Raw genomic sequence first — 23958 nt, forward strand, 5'->3', positions numbered from 1 at the left:
TCCTCCCTTCCTTCTTCCCTCCCTCCCTTCTTTCCTTCCTTCCTCCCTTCCCTTCTTTCCTCCCTCCCTCCCTTCCTTCCCTTCTTTCCTTCCTTCCTCCATCCATCCCTCCCTCACTTCCATTATTTACTCCCTCCCTCCCTTCTCTTCTTCCCTCCCTCCCTTCTTTCTTTCCTTCCTCCCTCCCTCCCTTCCCTTCTTTCCTTCCTTCCTTTCTTCCTCCCTTCTTTCCTTCCCCTCAGTGGGCCTTGGGAAGTCTTCCAGGCCACTCCTGTCTTCTCACAATAATTGCCTTTTAGCAGCCCTTTCCTCTATCTGGGGTATCAAATTGAGTTGTTAGTTTCTCAGGAGGCAATCCAAAGGCAATGGTCCTGTGGGCTAGATGGATGGCAGGCAAACCAAGCAAAGCCAGAATGCAAAAAGCCTTTGATTTATCTCTAACCTGACACTAATGCTTTCAAAGCTCCTACTGAGCATGGGGGGAAATTGCAGCAGAACAATTGGGTTATGGGAATTGCTGTGCCCAAGATGAAAAGAGTTGATGGTGGTACTATTAAGGCTCAGGTAGGCTGGGCAGCAACACTTCTGACAATCCCTGGACTTCAAGCATGCCAGACCTCAGCTTTCTAGTCTTTAAACTGCTGAGTATTGAATTGCAAGCAGAAAACTGGAAAGAAGTCTTAGAAAAATAAGAGTTATTCCAGAAAGAAGTAAGCAGAGTCACAGAAAAGAAAAGGGTAGTGGGAGGTTTATGGTTCTTAAAATCCAATTCAACTGGAAATGAAGCTGTGATTCATACTCATTGAAAGTCAAGTCATTGTTTAAAACAATGAAGTTATGCTCTGTCTTCAATTGGGATGTCTTCTCCTCCATGTCACATAGTGACCACACAAGGCATATAATTCAGATGATATTTACATCACGGATGGGTCATTCCAGAGTGGGATGATGAGGGAGATGAGAGGATGAGCTGGAGCAGTAAGTCATCACCTGCACTTAAAGTACCTCCTGCGGGTCATTGTCGTAAGAGAGTACGTTCATTTCCCATCTCCAAATCCCAAAGGGAATCCAAGGCTTTGAGTTCTTGAAGATGACAAATATGAAAGCAAATAGAAGTGATATTTTCCTACGGCACAAGCATTTCCATTTATATCTTTAAAAATAGACTAGATATCAAAGAACAAACAAAGCTAAGCACTTTTCAAATCACAATTCATCCAGAGGTGGGATTCAGCCGGTTCAGACCAGTTCAGGTGAACCGGTAGTCCTGATGATCAGTTGGCCCCGGCCACCCACCCCTACCCTATCCTGTCCTTGATGTCCTGCTTTCGAGCTCATCTTAAACTGGCAGCATCCCACCAGAGTGGGCTGCTGGGGGGTTCGCAGGGGGTTGGGAGAACCTCTAGCTAAGACTCTATGCAGTTTGGAGAACCCCCAAATCCCACTCCTGGCTAGCCCTGCCCACCCCACTCCTTTCCTCCCAGGAGTCCCCACGTGGCTCATTTTGGATGCATGTAAGTTTAGGGCACACATGGAGGCTCTGGGAGGGCAAAAAATGGACCTACTGGAAGTTCTGGAGGCTGGCCTCAGGAGGGCCTCCAGAATCCGGGGAAGTCCATTTTCACTCTCCCAGAGGCTGAAGGAAAGCCTCCGGAGGCTGGGGAGGGCACAAATCCCCCCCTGTTAGGGTGCAGGAGGCTGACTAGGCCACGCCCACCCAGCAACCAGGCAGAGAACCCCTCGCTAAAATTTTGAAGCCCACCCCTGAGTTCATCCATTAAAGACAGACAACAAGAGAAGCAACGCCAAGAATGAAAACAAGCCATGGTTCTCAATGAGGTTGAGCTAAAGTCTCCATCACTGGAGACTTTCAAAAAATGACTGGGCAAACACTTGTCTAAAAGGGTGTAGGGTCTCCTGCTCGAGCAGGGGGTTGGACTAGAAGACCCCCCCAAGGTCCCTTCTAACTCTATTATTCTATGTTCTAAGTTTTGTTAGAGAGGAACTATGCAGGTAAAGGACATGCTGGATCTGAAGTCAGGAGGGATATAAATTCTTTAACAGCACCTAGTCTCCTTGATGGCTGTCAACTGTCTGCAACGGTTAATGCTTCTCAAAAACAATAAAGGCTTCATTTTAGTTGTATTGTCTGAGTCTTTGAAAGTTTTAGCCAAGTTTGTAGTGTCCTTTAAGAGCCTGGCGTATCAAGAGAGACCTAATAGTAAAGATATTAAAAATCTCCATAAAAAGAGACTATGAGATTGTGGATTCTCATAAAGAGCTGTTTGGGGTTGAATTTCCTCCACAACCCCAGCCCACCAGCAATTTTGAAGCATTAAAATTAAATAAATATTTACAAAATTGTACAGAAGCAAATAGGATATTTTGTTTAAATGAACATGACAGGTTGTTCTTTTTTGAGCTTGGTTTAACTGTCTCAAAAGCCTAGTATGTTACAGCAACACTAGGTTCTTTGCACAGAACCCACAAAGTTTCCTGAGATGATCAGGGGCTGCCCCAAAGAAGAGGGGTCCCAGCTATTCTCCAAAACACCCGAGGGCAGGACAGAAAGCAATGGGTGGAAACAAATCAAGGAGAGAAGCAACCTAGAACTAAGAAGAAATTTCCTGACAGAACAATTAAACAGTGGAACAACTTGCCTCTAGAAGTTGTGGATGCTTCAACTGGAAGTTTTTAAGAAGATGTTGGATAACCATTTGTCTGAAGTGGTGTAGGGTTTCCTGCCTAAGCAGGGGGTTGGACTAGAAGACTTCCAAGATCCCTTCCAACTCTGTTATCCTATTCTATTCTATTGTGTGATCTTCAACATGGCTAAAATGATCATAGCCAACATGGCTAAAATGGAGAGCAGAAAGCCTCTGTGATGCCAGCGTGTGTCCTCTGGACCCCTTCTTTCTTCATCCTCATGGTATCAACACTCAGAGAGGCAATTTTCTGCAAAAAGTTACAGTTAAATGTTTGGTGTAAAATCTGTAATCATTTGTTCAAGGTTCGATTTTTATTTGTTAGTATTAATGTTGCAATGTATGGCTGTGAAGGTTGGCCCATAAGAAAGGCTGAGCACCAATGAAATGAGGTCTTTGAACTATGCTGCTGGAGAATACACCTTGGGAGTCCCTTAGACTGCAAGGCAATCAAACTGGTCAGTCCTAGAGGAGATCAAACACTGACTGCACTTTAGAAGGCCAGATCCTGAAGTGGAAACTCAAGGACTTTGGCCACCTAATGAGAAGGAAGGACTCACTGGAGAAGAGCCTCATGCTGGGAAAAAATTGTCACGATGTTAAAAGGTTTGCTAGGCCTGAACTGAATGAATTGACACTCAAGAGTTAAACTAAGAAAGCTTTATTGCGCAGGTCATAAAACAAAATGTTATCTGAAAGTGATTTATTGTGCACGCGTTACACATTCCAAATTCCCTTCTTCTTTGTTCGGCAGCCAACTTTGGCTGACGGAGCTTTCATTATCAAAATGTAACCATTAGTTATTTTCTGTTTCATTTACTTTTATTATTTTCGTATTAAAGTTTTGTTTATTAATTAGAATACTTAAAGACTTTTACTTTTCTCAATATTTCAAAAGATATGCGGAAGGGAATCAGCCACGGTCCATTGATCTCAGATATCAGGCGTTTTTTTCCCCTGACAACTTGGTAGCAGAGGATGGTTTTGATGATACCAGCTGAGATGGTTACAATTTATGGCTGTATTTTCTCTTCGCGCTATCTTAAGATAACCGACTAAGCCTAATTAGCAATGTCGGAGAAAAAGAAAAAAAAGAAAAGGAAAGATGGGGCGAGCACAGATGAATCAGCTTCCTCTGACGAGGAGGCTTCCTCAGACACAGAGAAGCAAAAACCTTCAAACGTACTCCAGGAGCAACAAAGTGCCGAGCCAAATATGGGGGAAGGAGCTACAGGACGTGACATCCACGAAACGAGGTCAGTGGTTCCTCCTTCTAAAATATCTCCAGGAGATTATGAATTTTTGGGGGCCAAGCCAAAACTTCCCACTCTGCCAGAGCCACTCCATTCCCAGACCCTCGCAGATTATCAAACGATTGATGAATGGCAACTGCTGGCACAAAAAAAATCCTCCCATGCAGAAAGCAGATTTTATGAAATCCCCCCAGATGATGAGCAAGAAATGCAAAGCTATCTTGATCAAATAGAACGTTTCGAAAGATATGCTAGGGACGTGAGAGAGTGCTTTAACGAAATAAAGCGAAGTAGGAGGAGCTCCCCCACTCCCAAAATATTTGAGGACGCCATCTTGTCTTCAAAACAACAGCCTAAGACACACCCCACATAGTTCATTGGTCAATTAGAACAAAGAGATATGTACACGTCACCGAGGTCACGTGGTCCCTTTGAGCCCATTGAACTTCCGGCCATGTATAGAGGGCTGCAGCCAAGAAGTGAAGCTGCACTGCCATCTGCTGGCGGAGAAAAATCATTACAGCAAAAGATGATGAGGTTTAAAGAATTAGCTATGAGTTTTACAGAAGCCCAAACTTTGCCCTCAAAGGTTAAGTCTTCAACACCCCCTGGCGGCGTTGAATCCTCCCTAGATGGAAAAAGGCAAAGCCAAAGGCGAATTCGAGGAAGCCAACTTGATGTTGCCACGCAAAGGCCAATGATGCAACCCCAGCATCCTCTGGTTCAACAACCAGATTTGCAACCAGAGCAACAAATTGTTCCTCAGCAGGTATTCACAGTCACCCCCTTGACTGGTGAGTCCAAATTAAAGGAGTCAGGAGAGAATTATAAAGCCTGGGTCAGTGAAATTGCGCTCTTGCTTCGAAGAGAAGGCACATATTCCATGGTTTTTAATCCTCCCCGTCAACCCTGGACACCTGCAATGAGAGACCTCGAAAACAGAGCAATCACAACTTTACTCATGTCAATGGAAATTGAGATCCAAGGTATCTTTCCACCTGATGCAACTGCCCAAGAAATATGGGCTATTTTGGAAGATTGCTACAGGCCCGTTTCAATTGAATCTTCATGTTTGCTCATGTCTGAGTTCCATGGTTCGAAGTTGAAACCTGGTGAACGAATTGGTGGACATTTGACCAAACTGAAAAGAATGAGAAGTGAATTGAGACAAAATGGCCATGTAATCGATGATATCCAAATGATTAGCATCATCATTAACTCATTGAATTATGGATGGAAAGATGCTGTTGCAAAGATTAACTACGTGCCTATTGCTCAACGCACAGTTAACCACGTTTGCAGACTTTTAGTGGAAGACGAAGCTATCAGGTTAGCTACCCCACATCTGCAACGACCTCCAGCGTCAAAGGCTCCAGCCAGACGTCCCTTCCGAGGAAGAGGCTACGCTCCAAATGCTACACCTGCAACCGTGTGGGACATGACACCCGGGATTGTCCCCAACGAGTTCCAGCTCCCGCCACGTACCAGCCCAGAGGAACAGATTCCAGAGGCAGAGGTAGAGGCGGAAGACAAGGCCGTCGTGGTCCAAGGCGTGATTCACAAGCTCCACTTGTGACACTGGCCATAACCAACGTTCCACAACCTGATCCAAAGTTCGACAGACGTCTTTTGTGGACTTTAGACAGTGGAGCAGCTGTGCACGTTACCCACAGAAGGGAACTTTTCACAGAGATGGGCGAACCAGAGCCCGAGTATCGAGAAATGTATTCCTTCACCAACCACACTTGCAAGGTTATGGGAAAAGGAACTGTTTACATTGAAGAGCTCGATACACACATCCCTGATGTTTATTACATACCTTCAGCAACCAGTAATTTGCTTAGTCAAAGTCACTTGTCTAGAGAGTTAAAGTTCCAGGTTCACCACCTCGAAAAAGCAAGTTACTTAGTTAAAGATGGTGATATTGTTGCTGAAACCATGCTGATTGGTGGTGTTTATTACTTAAAGCCAAAGCCTAAAGGGCAAGCACAGGCAAGTATGCAAACTCCAAAAAGGCACAACGCAGACCCAGAGAGAGTTGTCCCAGAGAGAGAAAGCGTTACTGTGCCAAAGGCTCCTAAAGCCAACAAACAAAGAAAACAGAAACAGATTGCTCAGAGCAAGCCTGAGGGTCCTCATGAAACTGTTAATGTTGAGAATTCACTAACTGGTAAACCTTTGCATTCCAGGTGTATTCACAAGTGGCACAGAAGATTGGGGCATGCCAGTTTCCGTGTTCTTAGAAAGATGCCGGAGTTCGCAAAAGGTTTGGATCTAAAGGGGTGTAAGGTGTTTTTGGATTGTGCGGTTTGCAAAAAGGCTAAATCCAAGGCGGCTGCAATTCCCAAACACGCTACACGTCGGTCAACACGCATTTTTGATTTGGTACACACTGACATAGTGGGTCCTTTCCCACCAACACTTGGTGGCAGAAAGTATTTTTTAACAATTGTAGATAATCATTCTAGATATGGATTTGTATATCCTATGAGAGAGAAATCTGAGACCTTTCAGATCTTTAAAGACTTTGCAGCGTTTGTTTCTACACAATACCAAGTTCGCATCACCAGAATCCAGAGTGACCGTGGTGCAGAATTCATGTCTCAGCGTTTCCAGGACTGGATGCGTAAGAATGGAATTCTTCATCAGACATCTGCTCCATATACACCAGCTCATAACGGAGTCGTAGAAAGAAGACAAGGGGTTCTACAAACCATGATGCATTGTCTTCTAGAAGATGCCAATCTCAGTAACGCATACTGGGGTGAAGCAATCAAATATGCAAATTACATTGTCAACCGTACTTGGAGCAGTGTAATCAATCAAACTCCTTTCTACATGCTGTATGGCTACAAGCCTGATCTCAAGAACCTCCATATTTTTGGTTCATATGCTATGGTGAACACTCCCTTAAGTCAAAGAAGAAAGGGAGGTACAGTAGCAAAGAGACTGAGATTTATGGGTATTGATGATAATTCAAAATGGTACAAATTCATTGATACTAAACATGTGATTGTCATTTCACAATCTGCTAATTTTGAGGAAGACATTGACTGGTCCAGGATTCATTCCAATGATCCTGAAGTTTATTTTCCTAGAGATGGTGTTCCAGATGCCACGCAGCCTGATGACAATTCGCAGGCAGATGTTCCTTCTACCAGTTCTTCACAACCTGATGTTCCGTCTTCGCAAGCCGCGGATGCTGATGCTAGCGACGAACGTGAGGACGAGGATGATGATGATGAAGAAGAAGAAGACTGGACTGATGTTCCTAGACGCTCCAAGAGGGCCACAAAAGGAATCCCTCCACAACGTTATTCATGGCAACTGACAAAATCACCATTACCTTTGATTTGCAACGTTACTCTTCCTCCAGAGACATTCACACAAATCAAACAGCTTCCTGATTCAGAACAAGACAAGTGGTATGATGCAATGCAGGATGAAATGGACAGTTTAAAGAAACTTAATGTATTCACACCTGCAAAACCTCCAGCAAACAAGAAAGTCATTGGCACCCGATGGGTCTACAGAATCAAGAAGAAACCGAATGGTGAGTCTTTATACAAAGCCAGACTGGTAGCTCAGAGTTTCGCTCAACGTTATCCTGAGGACTACACAAACACTTACTCACCAACAGTCAGAACTGAAAGCGTAAAAATTGCTTTAACCACTGCAACTATTCTTGGTTTAGAAGTTTGATGTGGACACAGCTTATCTACATGCAGACCTAGATGAAGAGATCTACGTGAGAAGCCCTCCAGGATTCCGAAAGCAAGAAGGGGATACCTGGTTCCTGAACAAAAGTCTTTATGGTCTGAAACAGTCAGGTTTAATGTGGTATTTATGTCTTACTGACAAACTAAATTCAATGGGCTTTATTAAGTCCGAAACTGATGAATGCGTGTTCACAAAAAGATCTAACAATGCATATGAGATAATTCTTGTTTATGTTGATGATATTGTTTATATTGGTCTAAATAAGAAAATGAGTGAGATTTTTGCCAAAAGTTTGCAGAGATACTTCACACTAAAATCTTTAGGACACATTAGCACTTATTTAGGTGTTCAAATTGAAAAGACACAGAAGGGGTTTAGTCTTTCACAAGAAGAGAAAATTGACCACATTCTACATCATTGCAACATGAAAGATGCTAGCACAACAAAGACACCCATGCAAACAGATTTTCACAACTTAACACATGAACCAAGTCCTGAGTTCGAGGATCAAACACTCTATCGTTCAGTCATTGGTTCACTATTATACATTAGTAGTTGGACTAGACCTGACATCGCACTTAGTGTTAATCTTTTATCACGACACGTAGGTAAGGCAACACAATTTCATTGGTCATGCATTAAGAAGTTGTTGAAATACCTAAAACACACTAAGCACATGAAGTTATTGCTAGAACCAACACACACTGATCAACCAAAGCTGATTTGTTTTGTTGATTCCGACTGGGCGAGCGACAAGAAGTCACGCAAAAGCACTTCTGGTTACATGATGTTCCTAAATGGTTGTCCTGTTTACTGGCAAGTGAGAAAACAGAGTTTTGTTTCATGTTCATCTACTGAAGCTGAATATGCTTGTGTTTCAGATGCTTGTAATTCTCTAACGTGGTTTGATGCTTTGATCACAGATATCTGGACACGTCCGATTCGACCAATCACCGTGATGGAAGATAATGTATCTGTTGTCTATATTTCTGAGTCACATTTTACAGGTTCTAGGTCCAGACACATTGACATTCGTTATCAAAACACAAAGCAATTAGTTAAGCAAGGTTTTGTTAAATTGCAATATGTTTCTACACATGATCAGATTGCAGACATGCTTAACAAACCACTTGCCGCAAATCAACACGAGTATCTGCGAAAGAAGATGTGCCTTAATTGATGATTTGATGACGTCAGCCCAGACTAGCAAAAGAAGGGGTGTCACGATGTTAAAAGGTTTGCTAGGCCTGAACTGAATGAATTGACACTCAAGAGTTAAACTAAGAAAGCTTTATTGCGCAGGTCATAAAACAAAATGTTATCTGAAAGTGATTTATTGCGCACGCGTTACACATTCCAAATTCCCTTCTTCTTTGTTCGGCAGCCAACTTTGGCTGACGGAGCTTTCATTATCAAAATGTAACCATTAGTTATTTTCTGTTTCATTTACTTTTATTATTTTCGTATTAAAGTTTTGTTTATTAATTAGAATACTTAAAGACTTTTACTTTTCTCAATATTTCAAAAGATATGCGGAAGGGAATCAGCCACGGTCCATTGATCTCAGATATCAGGCGTTTTTTTCCCCTGACAAAATTGAGGGCAAAAGAAGAAGGGGATGAGAGAGAATGAGGTGGCTGGATGGAGTAACCGAAGCAATTGGCTTGAGCTTCAATGGACTCCAGAGGATGGTAGAGGACAGGAAGGCCTGGAGGAACGTTGTCCATGGGGTCATAATGGGTCAGACATGACTTCGCAACTAACAACAACATTAATGGGTTTTTTCTTTCCTTTTTAAAACTGATCTTTTTTTTTCAGGTGCCACACACATTTTTATATATATTTGTTTCTTGGGATAGCTCTACCTCATGCATGCAGGATCTGAGCACATCTGTCTGTCTCCAGAGGCAAAGGGGGGATTTTGACCAGAAAAAAAGGTGGGCAGGCTTTCCCCCCCTCTTCCACTTTGGAGACTTGGCCCTAACTTGTCATTGAACTTCCTGGTTTCTGGTCTCATCTGCTAGCCAACCATGTTGAGGGTTCCTTTGGGACTTGTTTCAAATCATGTGAATTTGCCGGCTAGTTTAGTTTGAAGTAGACAGCAGAAGCAATGCCAAAATACCAATGTTCTCTGTATCTCTGAAGTTAGGGGAAATCTGCACCTTATTTACGGCTGAAGTATTATTGTGGCTGCTATAATGAAATAATTGAAACAGTATTTTCAGCTTGTCTTTGCTCCTGAATGAGGAAAATAACTTGCTTAGCTAAAGCGAAGTCCTGACACGAAGGGAGGGGGAAGCTGGTGTTAAGATGCATTGCATATGTTCTTCGTGTTGTTTGTGATTGCATCTTATTTTTATTACATTTCTAGATTCTGTCCTTTCTTCCCCAACAAAATCAATTTCTGCCACCACCAGCAGTTTTGTGTACCACGATGAAAAGCTCCTTCCTTCCTTCTTTTCTTCCCCTTCCCTGCCCTTCCAGGGCTGAATTAATAGAGCCTTCACCCTGCTGAGTATTCAGATGCTGAGATTTAGATCCATGACCCCTTTTAAGACTGGCCTATCGTGATGGCTCAGAGTGGGTGAGCCTTTTGCAAATCTAAATGACAATCTATGCTTACTTTCCGTGAGTGATTTTGCTTAGGGTTTCCTCCCCGTCCCTTTTACTCCTGACTATAATTCATCTCTTTATCTGTTCAGTCCAGGACGATTCAGGAGTGAGAGCTGATAGTTCCTTCCCACAACAGAACTATAAGGAATACCTTCACTTTGCATAATCTTTCGCTGAATTCTTTAATGGAGTAGTTAACTTTCCTTTAATTAGCACAGGTTCACTTGGTTTTTCTTGACCTCCCTCTGGGGAAAATTAAAACAAGGAAGTGCATGGCCTGGTACAATTCTGCCAAACAACTCCTTAAATGAGCTTGAAATTTCTTGCTGAGTCTTTCTGAGTCTTCCAACTCTGTATCTTTTAAGGGACTGGCTCAATTTTTCTTTACGATTTCTTCTGAACATCATTTCTGCTGTAACATGCAAGGCAATTGTAAACAACAGGGTAACACATAAACCTCCTAGGATCTGTCTGGTTATAACTTTATAGCTATATATATTGTTCAGTTCACTCCAACTATTTCCTGAAGACTACATTCTTATTTTGTTACCCCATATCCTCCTTCCCTCCCTATCTCTCTCTCTCCCTCTCTCTCTCTCTCTCTCTCTCTCTCTCTCTCTCTCTCTCTCCCTCTCCCTCCCCCTCTCCCCTCTGCAATTACCGTAATTGCTAAGTTCTAGGAATAATGCTTCTATGTATTTTCATTGTTGTCTTTGAATAATGAGATAAAAATAGAATAGCACAATAGTTATGATGACTGAGTTATTCCATCATGTGAAATTTATTTATAGGCATCTATTAGTAAGCCATGTGAGCAGCATTGTAACCTAATGGTGAAGACACTCACCTACTACTTGGAAGGTTGAGAGTTCAATCCACAAAGAAAAATAAATTCTACCCTAAATTAAGGGATTACAGGCTCATAAAAAGGGAGTATTAATAAGCCTGAACTTCTTCATTTCACCTTCCTGCAAGACATAATTTAGGAACGTGCTGAGCTTGTCAATCAGAAGGTCAGCAGTTTGAATCCCTAGTGCCACATAACGGAGTGAGCTCCCGTTACTTGTCCCAGCTTCTGCCAACCTAGCAGTTCGAAAGCATGTAAAAATGCAAGAAGAAAAATAAGGACCACATTTGGTGGGAAGGTAACAGTGTTCCATTCACCTTTGGCATTTAGTCATGCTCGCTACATGACCACAGAGACAAGGGCAAGGAATAGGTATTGTTCTGCCCAGGGAGTTGGAAATGCAACCAATATTTATCTTCAGTCTTTATTGGAAAAACTTGCAGGAATGAAATTTGCCTTATCCTCTCTCCAAAGAGAAAAAAAGTCGTCGTCCCCCTATATCTGTGAAATTTATTGAGATCTGCTCTATCTGTTTCAAACTTTCAAACTTTAACTTCCCGAGCTTATGTGCATGCGAACACACACACACACACACACACACAAACACGGATAAGACTCTCCTAATATGTTCATACAACTTTCCCCAATTTGATAATATTCAAAGCCCAATGTTACAACCCAGTCTGGCCACTGGTTTCCAGATGTTGGAATGAAGCAGTTTTGAAGGTAGTAGATTAAGAAATGATCAACATTCAGCTTTCTTTCTCTTTCTTTCTTTCTTTCTTCCCTCCTTCCTTCCTTCCTTCCTTCCTTCCTTCCTTCCTTCCTTCCTTCCTTCCTTCCTTCCTTCCTTTTCAGGCAACTATTTACCAATAGCTGATCTAAAAACAAAATTAATATTTATATGTTTCTGTTTGGTAGCAGGATCAAAGAAAACATCTGTAGTTTATTGTTCTCTCTCATTCCATTTGCTTTCCTTCTTTTCTCATCCTCTTCCTTCATTTTAAATTGCTTTTTTACCCCAGGACCTTCTAAGTATTTATTCCTTCTTTGTATTTGTAATTACATCCAATTGCTGAACTTGCATAGATCATACTATTAGTACTTTGAAGTCTGCAGAGAGTTTATAGCTCTGTTTTTGTCTACGGTGCAAGAAAATTCACTAAGTATGACCATGTTGAACTTGACAAACCAGAAACAAGCTTCATCATCCGATGCTGGTAGGCAAAATACAGCTGTGGAAAATCATCCAGATCTTGGTTATTCCAAAGGTGCTTTTTCAAACAGCAACTGGACTTTCTTGGGGTTTTTTTCTGTGAAAACATTTTGTTTCTCATGCAAGAAGTTTCTTCAGTTCTGGAAAACTGAAACATTTTTAGGGGGGGGACAACAAAGAAAATCCAGTTGCCTTTTGAAAAGCACCTTTGGGACACTCACGGATTTGATGGTTAGAAAAAGAATGTGAGTAGTTTATAATGTTCAGTTAAAAGAATTTTACCCTGATGTACTATGATTACTAAGACATGCAGACCAACTAGACACAAGGACAGCTTTTCCTGGAATGCCATCACTCTGCTAAACAATTAATTCCCACAAATTATTTACTAAGGCTGTATTACTATTATTCTTCTCTTCCTTCCTAGTACCTCTCTCTTCCCACTTATGACTATAACCATGTTGCTTGTATCTTTACAATTTATATTGTTCTGTTTGTTTCCTAGTATGATTTGATTGCTTATTAGTAGCCTATGACTATCACTAAGTGTTGCATCTTATGATCCTTGATGAATGTATTCTATTTTTCTTTATGTACACTGAGAGCATATGCACCAAAGACAAATTCCTTGTGTGTCCAACCACACTTGGCCAATAAAGAATTCTAAAAAGTGTAATAGAGTCTAGGGATGAGGAGAAGAGAAGTTGACTAAGAAACAATCCAGAGAAATGGGACGGGATTCCCCCATCATTTAAAGGTCAGAGGAAGAAGCTTAGGAAAGGCTTGTCTTGGCACTTGACCGTTAAAAGTAGAGGTGGGGACTTTGGCACTTTCAGACTTGCAAAGTTCTGTTAATGTTACAATAAAGTAGATTTACCTCATCTAGTTGTGTTTCCTGTCTGGTTCATCAGGCAGGCTGACAAGGCATCAAGATGTTATGTCTCACCAAAGCATTAAGAGCTGAACTCTCACAAATACTCAATTTGTCCATCAAGGAAAGCAGTGCAGCCCCCCCCCCCCCATGCTCTGACGTTTAGAACTGGGGTGCAGAAGTGGGAAGGGGAGTCTAGAATTTTGAACCAGGGGGCTCTTTGCCTGAAACTTTATAAAAAGCTTTGGTTTCTAGATCAGTTTCAGATGTGGTGATCTTATTCCTAAATCCCTGAATTCTGGGAAATTCGTATGAATTGAGATTATTAATCTATCTTCACCATTATAGGGGTATTCATTGCTTTTACTTGTTCACACTTTCTTTGCAACTTCTCCGCTGCCTCAAATGGGAAGCCAGAAACATTGTGCTTCAAATAAATGAAGTTGGAAGCACCTTCTCTCCAAATGCAATTCTTTAAAAAGTGATGTTTTTTTTAACAAAAAGACTATATTTATATTCAGTTTGATATTTGCAACATTCTAATTTATTAGCTCACTTCTTGAGAACTTTGCTGCATAAAGAGTTCTTCAAACTTTAATGGGCCTTCTCAACAACCCCTTTGAGAAAGTATTTCCTTCTTTTCCACGTTTTTTCCAAAAAAAACCTCTTGATGAGAGTTTGCTGGAATTGGTTTTAGTTGCTAGCTCTAAATGTTCTGGGAAAGATAGGAAGGAATAACACCAGAGAATAGCAGAATAACATGTACATTAGATTATTTTCTCCTGTAATCAAAGGAAATGAAATACAAATGTGTACTTTCTATCTTCCGGACAACATCAGATACAAATCAAATTATGTATTTTCTTCCAACTTCCATCTCTTGCATTTATGCCAAGTAAGCAATGTCTTGTATGATCTCATCCATTGCATCTTTATACAGCCAAATAAAAGGAGATTTATTGACCAAGGGTGTCTTGGGATTCTGAAGAGGACTTGGAGCAACATTTTCCCGCTTCCTCCAATAGTGATTCATGGCGGGGGGGGGGGGGCTTTAAATGCCCTGCCTGCTACTTCTTAGAGCAAACATATTTTTAGAGCTGAGTGGCAACCTCAGAGAACACCCTTATGTTTCCAGGAAAAAGCTGTGCACCCCACTGTTGAGGAAAACAAAGCAGTGGATATCAGGCGCAATGTTACGATGAGGCTTCCCGAGAGCATGAAGCAAACTCCTTGTCCTGACAAAAATCCCTTTTATTAATCTGCTGTGAATTCTGCTCATTCACATCCAGCAAAGTCTTTCAATGGAAGATTTACAGTCACAGACCTTATCTGGCTTGGAGAGTTGACAGGCCTATATCTGCAAAACTTAGTAAAGAATCTCGGACAGTCACGAACCAATTAAGCGAACTAACTTTTTCCTGCAAACTCCACTCCCCTTTTGCTCCTCTTTTATTTCCTCTGGGAGGGGCCATTCATTGTCCACCAGTGGCCTTACTCCCAAGTCGACCCCTGTTCTTTAGCTGTTCCCTTCATCTGGCAACTTTGCGCTTGCACAGACTGGGAACAGGCTCCAGCTGTTCATCTGCCTCACTGATGTCTGACTCTGAAGACAGCTGATAACTGGGATACAACTCTGGCCCCCTCTCTGCCTCTGATGCAGAGTCCTCATCAGAGCTTTCCCTAGACTCCAAGACTGGCCCATGTTCCTACCCAACTTCCTCACTGTCTGAATCTACTGCTGACAGGCCACAACACACAAATGATGAGGTCCACACATAAGATCCAATTAAAGTGATTTATTGATAAACAGCCTATGCACAAAAATCTTCTCAGCTAATAGTTAACACCTGCATCAGTCAACAGAATTTAAGGGAGGTTGGACTTAGTTTAACTTGTGGCAATGTAGGGATTCTAGACTGAAACCTCTTTTAACTCCACCCCCAGTTTCTGCCATTCCTTCTCCTATAGTGGACCACCAAATGAGACAGCACTAAAAGTTATCTTGGTGGATCAATACCATGTTTGGTTTCCAGAACTGCAATTCCGTGCAGACCTGCAACTGAATTCAACCCCTTTTGGTAGGTTTTCCTGAATTAGCTCTTTTCTAATTTGATGGATGATGCAGAGCTTATGGGCAGTATCAAGTGACATTCCATGCCTTATTTAAATCACATTATGCCTTTAAGAAAAGAGTATAAGCTCATTGTGAGTTGTTTTGTTTAATTTTTAATTTTATTCCCAGCTAAAATTATTACTACCCTTGAGTCCAAATGTCTCCCTGATTGGAGCAGGGCAAAGTGGGAGAAATCATTGAATAATTTAATGACTTTCAAGAGAAGCCTATTACTCCTGGCACTTTCCAATTAAGAAAAAGAAACATTCATGCCTCAAGAAATAAAGTTGCTTCCCAAGAGCCTCTTGATCTATTCTTAGAAGCAGTTCACGCATTTGCCTGCAGGCGACACAATTTCCAGCAATGCCTCCTTCCTTTCTGCCACTCACTGATTGCTAAATTCCCCATACAGCACCATGAATTTCCTTCTTCCACAAATCCTGAGTTTAAAAAAAAACAGGACAAATCCAAAAATACCAAGTACCAAATGTAGTTCCAGTTCTCCAACCTTGTTTAAAAACCCAGCACTTGCTTTCTAAATGGGAATTTCTGCTTCAAGTTTCAAACTTCAAGATTTTCCAATGCAGCTCACTACAATAAGGTTCCATAAGTTTCTCTGAAAATAAGACCTCACATATTATACAAACTTTGTTTCTCTAATATGTGTAAACCTGTATTAAAAATAAAAATGTTGAAAACAGACCTCCCTAGATACTAAGTCCAATCGGGCTTTTGAGTGCATGCGCTAAAATAAGCCCTCCCTGAAAATATTGCAACACAGCAGCAATCCTGAGGTGACCACGCTTGCTGCCTCCTGAACCTCAAAAATAATAAGACCTGCCCAAGTGCTTATTTCAGGAGTCATTCAGGAAAACACGGTATTTATGGTGGTCACCTATCAGCAGTGGAGCTAAAAAGAGATCAGAAGGTTCATTTTAGAGAGGCTTTGTTCTTGTTAGACGTTAAACCCCTTTGAAGTAAATGTGCTGTGGAAGACTGGGGCACTTCAGTATAAGCCAGCTGCTAACTCATGACATCTTCACTCAACTCAAGTTGCTCAAGCATGCATTATGTCCCCCCTTAGGACCAGAGCACCAGGGATGATTCAGAGATACAAGCAAATCCCTGAGAAAACTCCGTGTCAGGCTTCCAAGAAATGCACCCATCACAAACAGAACTCAGAGGCAACTTGTTTCTTCAAACAACAGTTTTAATTGGAGGCATCATCTTGGCACAAACCGGTGGAAAACCAGCTCTGAAGGTTCCCACGCTTTCCTCCATATTCAAAGTAAAACTTTCCTGTTTTCTCAAAACAATAAATCACATTGTCCAATCTAGATACTGGCTGGTTGCTTGGTGACTTCTCTCCTCCTCCTCTGGCCAGCCAGCTGTTGGAGTGTCTCTGACTCATAAGAGAGCTGTTTTGTTTTGGCTACAGAACCTCATCTATCTCTACCCTCCTCCTTCAATTCCAGGCTGTGTCAACCTGAAGCCATGTGAAAAGAAACCCCGATAGAAACCGAAGCCCCAAAGAAAAAACTGCCACAGCCAGGTCAGCTTCAGGCTTGACACTCAACTTGTATTTGACTGAGTATTCACAGCCCCCCAGATATCTGAAAATATTTTAAAACACACCTCAAAGACTATTCTCAATCTTTGAGAAGATTGAAAATTTCCTGCTGGCTGGGGAATTCTGGGAGTTGAAGTGCACAAGTCTTAAAGTTGCACAAGGTTGGACACCCCTTTTTTAGAGGAAGCCTAGAGCTAAAATGGGGATGTGGTGGCTCAGTGGCTAAGACACAGATCTTGTCAATCAGAAAGGTCGGCAGTTCAGCATTTCGAATCCCTAGCACTGCATAAGAGAGTGAGCTCCATTACTTGTCCCAGCTTCTGCTAACCTAGCAGTTCAAAAGCACGTAAAAATGCAAGTAGAAAAATAGGAACCACCTTTGGTGGGAAGGGAACAGTGCTCCTTGCGCCTTTGGCATTTAGTCATGCCGCCCACAAGACCATGTAGATGTCTTCGGACAGTGCTGGTTCTTCGGCTTTGAAATGGAGATGTGTACCGCCTCCTAGAGTTGGGAATGACTAGCACATATGTGTGAGGGGAACCTTTACCTTTACCTTAGAATGAAAACACATATATTGGTTTTGATTTCTGTCTAGCCAGTTCTATGGCTTTATGGTTTCATACTTGTCTGCAATAAAACAAATAATCAAGCTGTGTCATGTATGTGAGCTATAAGAAGCTCTTGAATATGGCTTTTTGGGTTTGAAGAGTTGAGATTTACTGTCCTGTCTGGCTTTATGCTAGACAAGCCTGACATCTGGTGAGACAAAGACGAAATCCTATTTTCACCAGAGTACAAAAAGAGATGAAAATGATGATTTATCTAACCTTCAATCTACTTTTCTAAACTACTGGGAGGATGAAAAATAAATGTGTCCAAAATAGATTCCAGTATCAACCAAAATATATGAACTCAGAGAGGGATAAAAGAGATTAATAAAACAGTGCCATTCTCTAGGATACCCTATTGCATTGTCAAATCCATCCAGTTTTCCAGAGTTTTGTCCCTAATAATATTCGAAAACTGGATAAATATGTTTTGGGTATTGCTGTTTTGATGCTTAACGTGAGTAGAAAATCACAGGATGATAGGAGACTCCTATCTGAATTATGGGTTCAGGGTGAATTCTGTCACTAGGCCAAAAAAGATGACCTCATGCTGAAGGAAAGAAAGCAGGGGTGAAATTCAGAAGGTTCTCAAAGGTTCTGGAGAACCGGTAGCGGAAATGTTGACCAGTTCAGAGAGCTGGCAAATACCACCTCTGGCTGGCCCCAGAGTGGGGTGAGAATGTAGATTTTGCAGTATCCTTCCCCCAGGAGTGGGGATGGAAGGAGATTTTGCAGTATCCTTCCACCAGGAGTGGGGAGGAATGGGGATTCTGCAGTATCCTTCCCCCAGGAGTGGGGAGGGAATGGAGATTGTGCAGTATCCTTTCCCTGGAGTTTGGGAGGAAATGGGGATTCTGCAGTATCCTTCCCACAGGAGTGGGGAGGGAATGGAGATTGTGCAATATCCTTCTTCAGAAGTGTGGAGGGAATTTAGATTTTGCAGTATCCTTTCCTGGGAGTTTGGGAGGGAATGGGGATTTTGCAGTATCCTTCCCTCAGGAATGGGGAGGGAATGGAGATTTTACAATATCCTTCCCCTCGAGTTTGGGAGGGAATGGGGATTTTGCAGTATCCTTCACCCAGGAGTGGGGAGGAAATGGAGATTTTACAGTATCCTTCCCCTGGAGTTTGGGAGGAAATGGAGATTTTGCAGTATCCTTCTCCCAGGAGTGGGGAGGGAATGGGGATTTTACAGTATTCTTCCCCCAGGAGTGGGGAGGGAATTGAGGTTTTGCCGTATCCTTCACCCTGGAGTGGGGAGGAAATGGAGATTTTACAGTATCCTTCCCCTGGAGTTTGGGAGGGAATGGAGATTTTGCAGTATCCTTCTGCCATGAGTGGGGAGGAAATGGAGATTTTGCAGTATTCTTCCGCCAGGAGTGGGGAGAAACGGGGATTCTGCAGTATCCTTTCCTCAGGAGTGGGAAGGGAATGAAGATTGTGCAATATCCTTCCTCAGAAGTGGAGAGGGAATTTAGATTTTGCAGTATCCTTCCCCTGGAGTTTGGGAGGGAATGGGGATTTTGCAGTATCCTTCACCCAGGAGTGGGGAGGAAATGGAGATTTTACAGTATCCTTCCGCTGGAGTTTGGGAGGGAATTGAGATTTTACAGTATCCTTCCCCACGAGTTTGGGAGGGAATGGAGATTTTGCAGTATCCTTCCATCAGGAATGGGGAGAGAATCGAGATTTTACAGTATCCTCCCCCTGGAGTTTGGGAGGGAATGGAGATTTTAATTTTTTTAAAGAATTTTATTGATTTTTAAACATTTATGGGAAAGGGTAAGTGGGTATACAAAAATTTTGGCAGCTCCATCGTGCTAGAGGTAGAAATCTCACCAAATCTCACAACTTTTACAGAAAAGAAAAAACAAAAGATAAAAGATAAGCAGAAACAGCGTCTTGTTATACATTGTATCAACCATGTGTTCAATCATCTCTTTTGCCACTTTCTAATATATCAACAATTACAATGATATTTCAAATACATTTATTTTTGTGACCTGAGTCTTTTCTATATTGCTCCCTCCCCCCTGTCTTCAGGCGGAGCCGCAGCCCCTCCTTCCTTCATATCTTGTGTATTGTCACCTTTTTCACTACCTCTTATATTTTCGTCTTCTAGGAGGGCGCTATGTTTTTTAATGAAGGCCTCTGCCTCCATAACTGTGTTAATTCTAATTCTGTTTCCCTCCCAGAAGATCAACATTCCTTCTGGCAATAACTATCTAAACCAAACTCCTTTATTATATAATTTCTTTGATAAGGAGGAATACTTCCTCCTCTTATCTCTTATTTTTTTCGGAATTTGCTTAAGAATGGTAATTTCTTTGTCTTTATATTTTAGTGGTCCCCCCCCCCCTTTGGGCCCCTATCACCTTATCCCTCGTGGTCTTCCTAAGAAATTTAACATGTACTTCTTTTGGAACATCATGTGTTCTGGCATATGCTGAGTTGATCCTGTAAGCCAGATCCATATCCCACCACAACTGTTCTTTATCTCTCTTAATATATTCTGCTAAGATTGTACTCATAATATCCTTAAGATCTTGATCTTCTGTCTCCGGTAGGTTCTGAAATCTGAGAAAAAAAGTACATTCTTTCAAGTTCTATCTTTACCATAAAATTTTCCAATTCTCTATTCCCCTTCTGGACTGCCTTAACCTCTCCCCCCCCCCCAGCCCGACCGCACCCTCCTTCAGCACACCGATTCTTTGTTTATTTTCTATTGTTTGCTGCTGTACACCTCTGAGCTCTTCTTTAAAATCTGCCACCTCTTTTTTCAACTCATTTTGTCCCTTCATAAGAGCCTGGAACATTTGGATAACAGATAAATATTTTGAACTCTCTCCAGTCCCTTCTTGTTGTAAAAATGATGGAATTTTTGTCTGTTGAGTCGTTGGGCTGGATGTAGAGGAGATAGGTGCCGAGGCTGCCTTGCCTGAAGGTGGTTTTCTGGGCCCCATTTGTCTGAGTTCAGAGATGACTGTAAATCTTTTGCAAAAGAAATGGCATCTGTGGAGCATGCAGCTGGGTGAGTCCGAGAAGACAGGCAACTCCAAAAGTGAAATCACAGTTCCAAGCCAAAAGAAAAAAGAAAATCAAATAATCCAAATCCAGAAAGACCACATAACAGGAGGAGCTCCAGGAGTCCTTCAGGGGGGAGTAGTAATATAAAGCCAGGAATTTCTTCAAGGGTAGTTTCAAAAGGCAAATTTCATTTATAAGTGTGAAGAAGAAGAAGGAAGCAGGCCATCTTGGCTCCCCCTTTCACAGGGAACCAGGGAGCAGAACATCAAAAGTTTCCATAAAGTTTTTAAAACAGCTCAGCAATCACCTCTTGCAGTTGTGATATAAATCTTTCTCACATAGTTAGTGCAAGTGACTAATTCAACTTTTGCTCTCTCTCTCCATTCTGAGATTGAGAGATAGTCCAAATGCCGCTTTACGTGAGGGGGGTGGGAAAAAAACCCTGCCGATTCCGGGGGTTCCAGCAAGCCGCCCTACAGCAGGTGGTCCCTCCGAGACCGCCTGTGCTCCTAAAAGGAGCCCACCGGAGAAGTGAACAGCGGAAGCCCAGCGTCCATCACCTTCGGAAACCGGAAGCAATTTCGGAAATGGAGATTTTACAGTATCCTTCCCCTCGAGTTTGGGAGGAATGGAGATTTTGAGGTGTCATTCCCCTCGGGTTTGGGAGGAAATGGAGATTTTACAGTATCCTTCCCCCAGGAGTGGGTAGGGAATGGAGATTTTGCGCTATCCTTTCCTTGGAGTTTGGGAGGGAATGGAGATTTTGCAATATCCTTCCCCAGGAGTGGGGAGGGAATGGAGATTGTGCAGTATCCTTCCCCCAGGAGTGGAGAGAGAATGGAGACTTTGCAATATCCTTCCCCCAGGAGTGGGTGGGATGGAGATTTTACAGTTTCCTTTCCCTGGAGTCTGGGAGGGAACTGTGATTTTGCAGTATCCTTCCCCTGCCACGCCCACCAAACCACGCCCACAGAACTGGTAGTAAAAAAAATGAATTTCCCCACTGACAGAAAGTCTCAGGAAAGCTCAGCAAAGTGTCAGCCATTTAAATTATTGTTTTCTATTCATCTACATGATTGATACAACCTAATCAATTGGGGTTTAACTCCAGTGATAAATATCCAAACAAAGAAGAGGCATTGGAGGTTTCACCATAAACATCAGCTGTTCCCAGGGAGAGATCTTTTACACAAATAGGGGAGCCAAACCACTAAGTGTAACCTTTCTAAATATTTGGTGAATTCATTTCACATTGCACCAAGCACTGTAATTACAATAGATGTGACAATTGATCTGTTTTTCCTCCATATTCTTTTGACTTCAATTTGTAAATCATGCTATTGTGTAATTTTCCTCCTGTTGCTTTTCATCAACTTGACTGTCTCAAAGTATGCCACCTCGGTGGATGAGTCTTCTTTACATAGCAGAAATATCTCATCTATTATGCTCTAAATCAGAGGTCTTCAAATTTGGCAACTTTAAGACTTGTGGACATCAACTCCCAGAATTCTCCAGCCAGCTATGCTGGCTGGGAAATATTGGAGTTAACATCCACAAGTCTTAAAGTTACTAAGTTTGGGGACCCCTGCTCTAAGTGTTTCAAGACTTCCCTGATAGAGTGGTAGATTTATTCTACCTTTTTATACTTTATCCGGGTTATGAAAGGATTTGTTTTTCTTTTCTTTGAGTTTTTAAGAATAATTTTGTCAGATAATTGTGCCACATAGATTTTTACAACTCTTCTTTTGTTTCACTGAGGAAACCACATTTTCTTTCAAATAAGCAACTAACAGACTTGTTGTAATGCCAATAAAAAATCCCAATGTCGTAGGCAGGAAAATTGCAGCCAATAGCTGTCATAATTTGTTGTTTTCTTCTCTTGCTTTTTTGGTGCTGAAAACATTCTTCTAAATGTCATCCCCCCTTCATGTTTTACCGGTCATTCATTTCTGATGCTATTGTGAAGATTTGTCAGATGTTTACATTCAAAAGTGTCCATCTTTTCTTAGAGCATTTTAGATAGAGATACAGATGAACAGAGTTACAAGAGGCTTTATAGGTCATCTAATCCAACCCCCCTGCCCTCGCTCAAGCAGGAGACCCTACACCATTTCTGACCGATGGCAGTCCAATCTCTTCTTGAAAGTCTCAAGTGATGAAGCTCCCATAACTTCCAAAGGCAACTCCTGTTCCATTTGTGGGTTTTTCTCACTATCAGAAAATTCCTCCTTATTTCTAGGTTGAATCTCTCCTTGGTCAGTTTCCATCCATGATTCATTGTCTGGCCTTCAGGTGCCTTGGAAAATAGCTTGACCCCTTCCTATCTTTGGAAGCCCCTCAAATATTGGAAGACTGATATCATGTCTCCCCTGGTCCTTCTCTTCACTAGACTAGCCATGCCCAGTTCCTTTAACCATTCTTTTTAAAAAAAAAACAAAATTTTATTGGTTTTCAAATATATAGGGGAGGGTAAATAGGTATACAAAATTTTTTGGCAGCTTTCATACTGTTGGTAGCAGTCCCAGCACAATACTCACATATATAACATTGTACAAACAAAATTATAAAAGAAAACAGTAAACCAAATCTTACTCTATATTGTTAGTCTTGTGTTCCTACATGTTTCTCTTTGTCATTTTCTAATATATCACTAATTGCTGCTGTTCCAAATAGTTTTATTTTTGTGATCTGAGCCTTTTCGATATTGCTTCTTCCTCCCTGTCGCCAGAGAGAGCCTCAGTGCCCCCCTCCTTCCCGTCTTGAGTCTTGCTGTCTTGTGTTTTACTGTCTCTTTCACTACTCCCACTCAGCTCCTCCTCTGAGAGCGGGAAATTCTTTTTGATGAAGGCCTCCGCCTCCTGAACTGTATTAATTCTGATCCTATTTCCCTCCCAGAAGATTAACATCCCCCTCTGGTATCAACCATTTAAACCAGATCCCTTTTTCATACAATTTTTTTGCTAGGGAGGAAAATTTCCTCCTTCTATCTCTTACTGTTATCCTGTAACCATTCTTCATATGTTTTAATCTCCCGTTCCCTAATCATCCTGGTTGCTCTCTTCTGCACTTTTTCTAGAGTCTCAACATCTTTTTTATAGTGTGGTGACCAAAACTGGATACAGTGCTCTAGGAGTGGCCTTACTAGGGCTTTATAGAGTAGTATTAGTACCTAATTTGAACTTGATTGTTAATGCAATTTTGGCTGCCACTGAAATTTATCATCTTTCTATTTATCTTCATCTTTCTAAATTGCATTTAAATCAGTCCCTTGCCCTGATTGACCTCAAACCCAGAAGCCCAATTGTCACATGAGACTCGGATACTCAAACAATAGCTGCTTCAAGATGGAAAACTGCTTCCTATGGTTCACCATTGCACTTCATCCAGATCCTCAACTGAGACCTTTTTGGCTTA

Source organism: Natrix helvetica, assembly GCF_964273705.1.
Source record: "Natrix helvetica genome assembly, chromosome: 5".
Lineage (NCBI taxonomy): Eukaryota > Metazoa > Chordata > Lepidosauria > Squamata > Natricidae > Natrix > Natrix helvetica.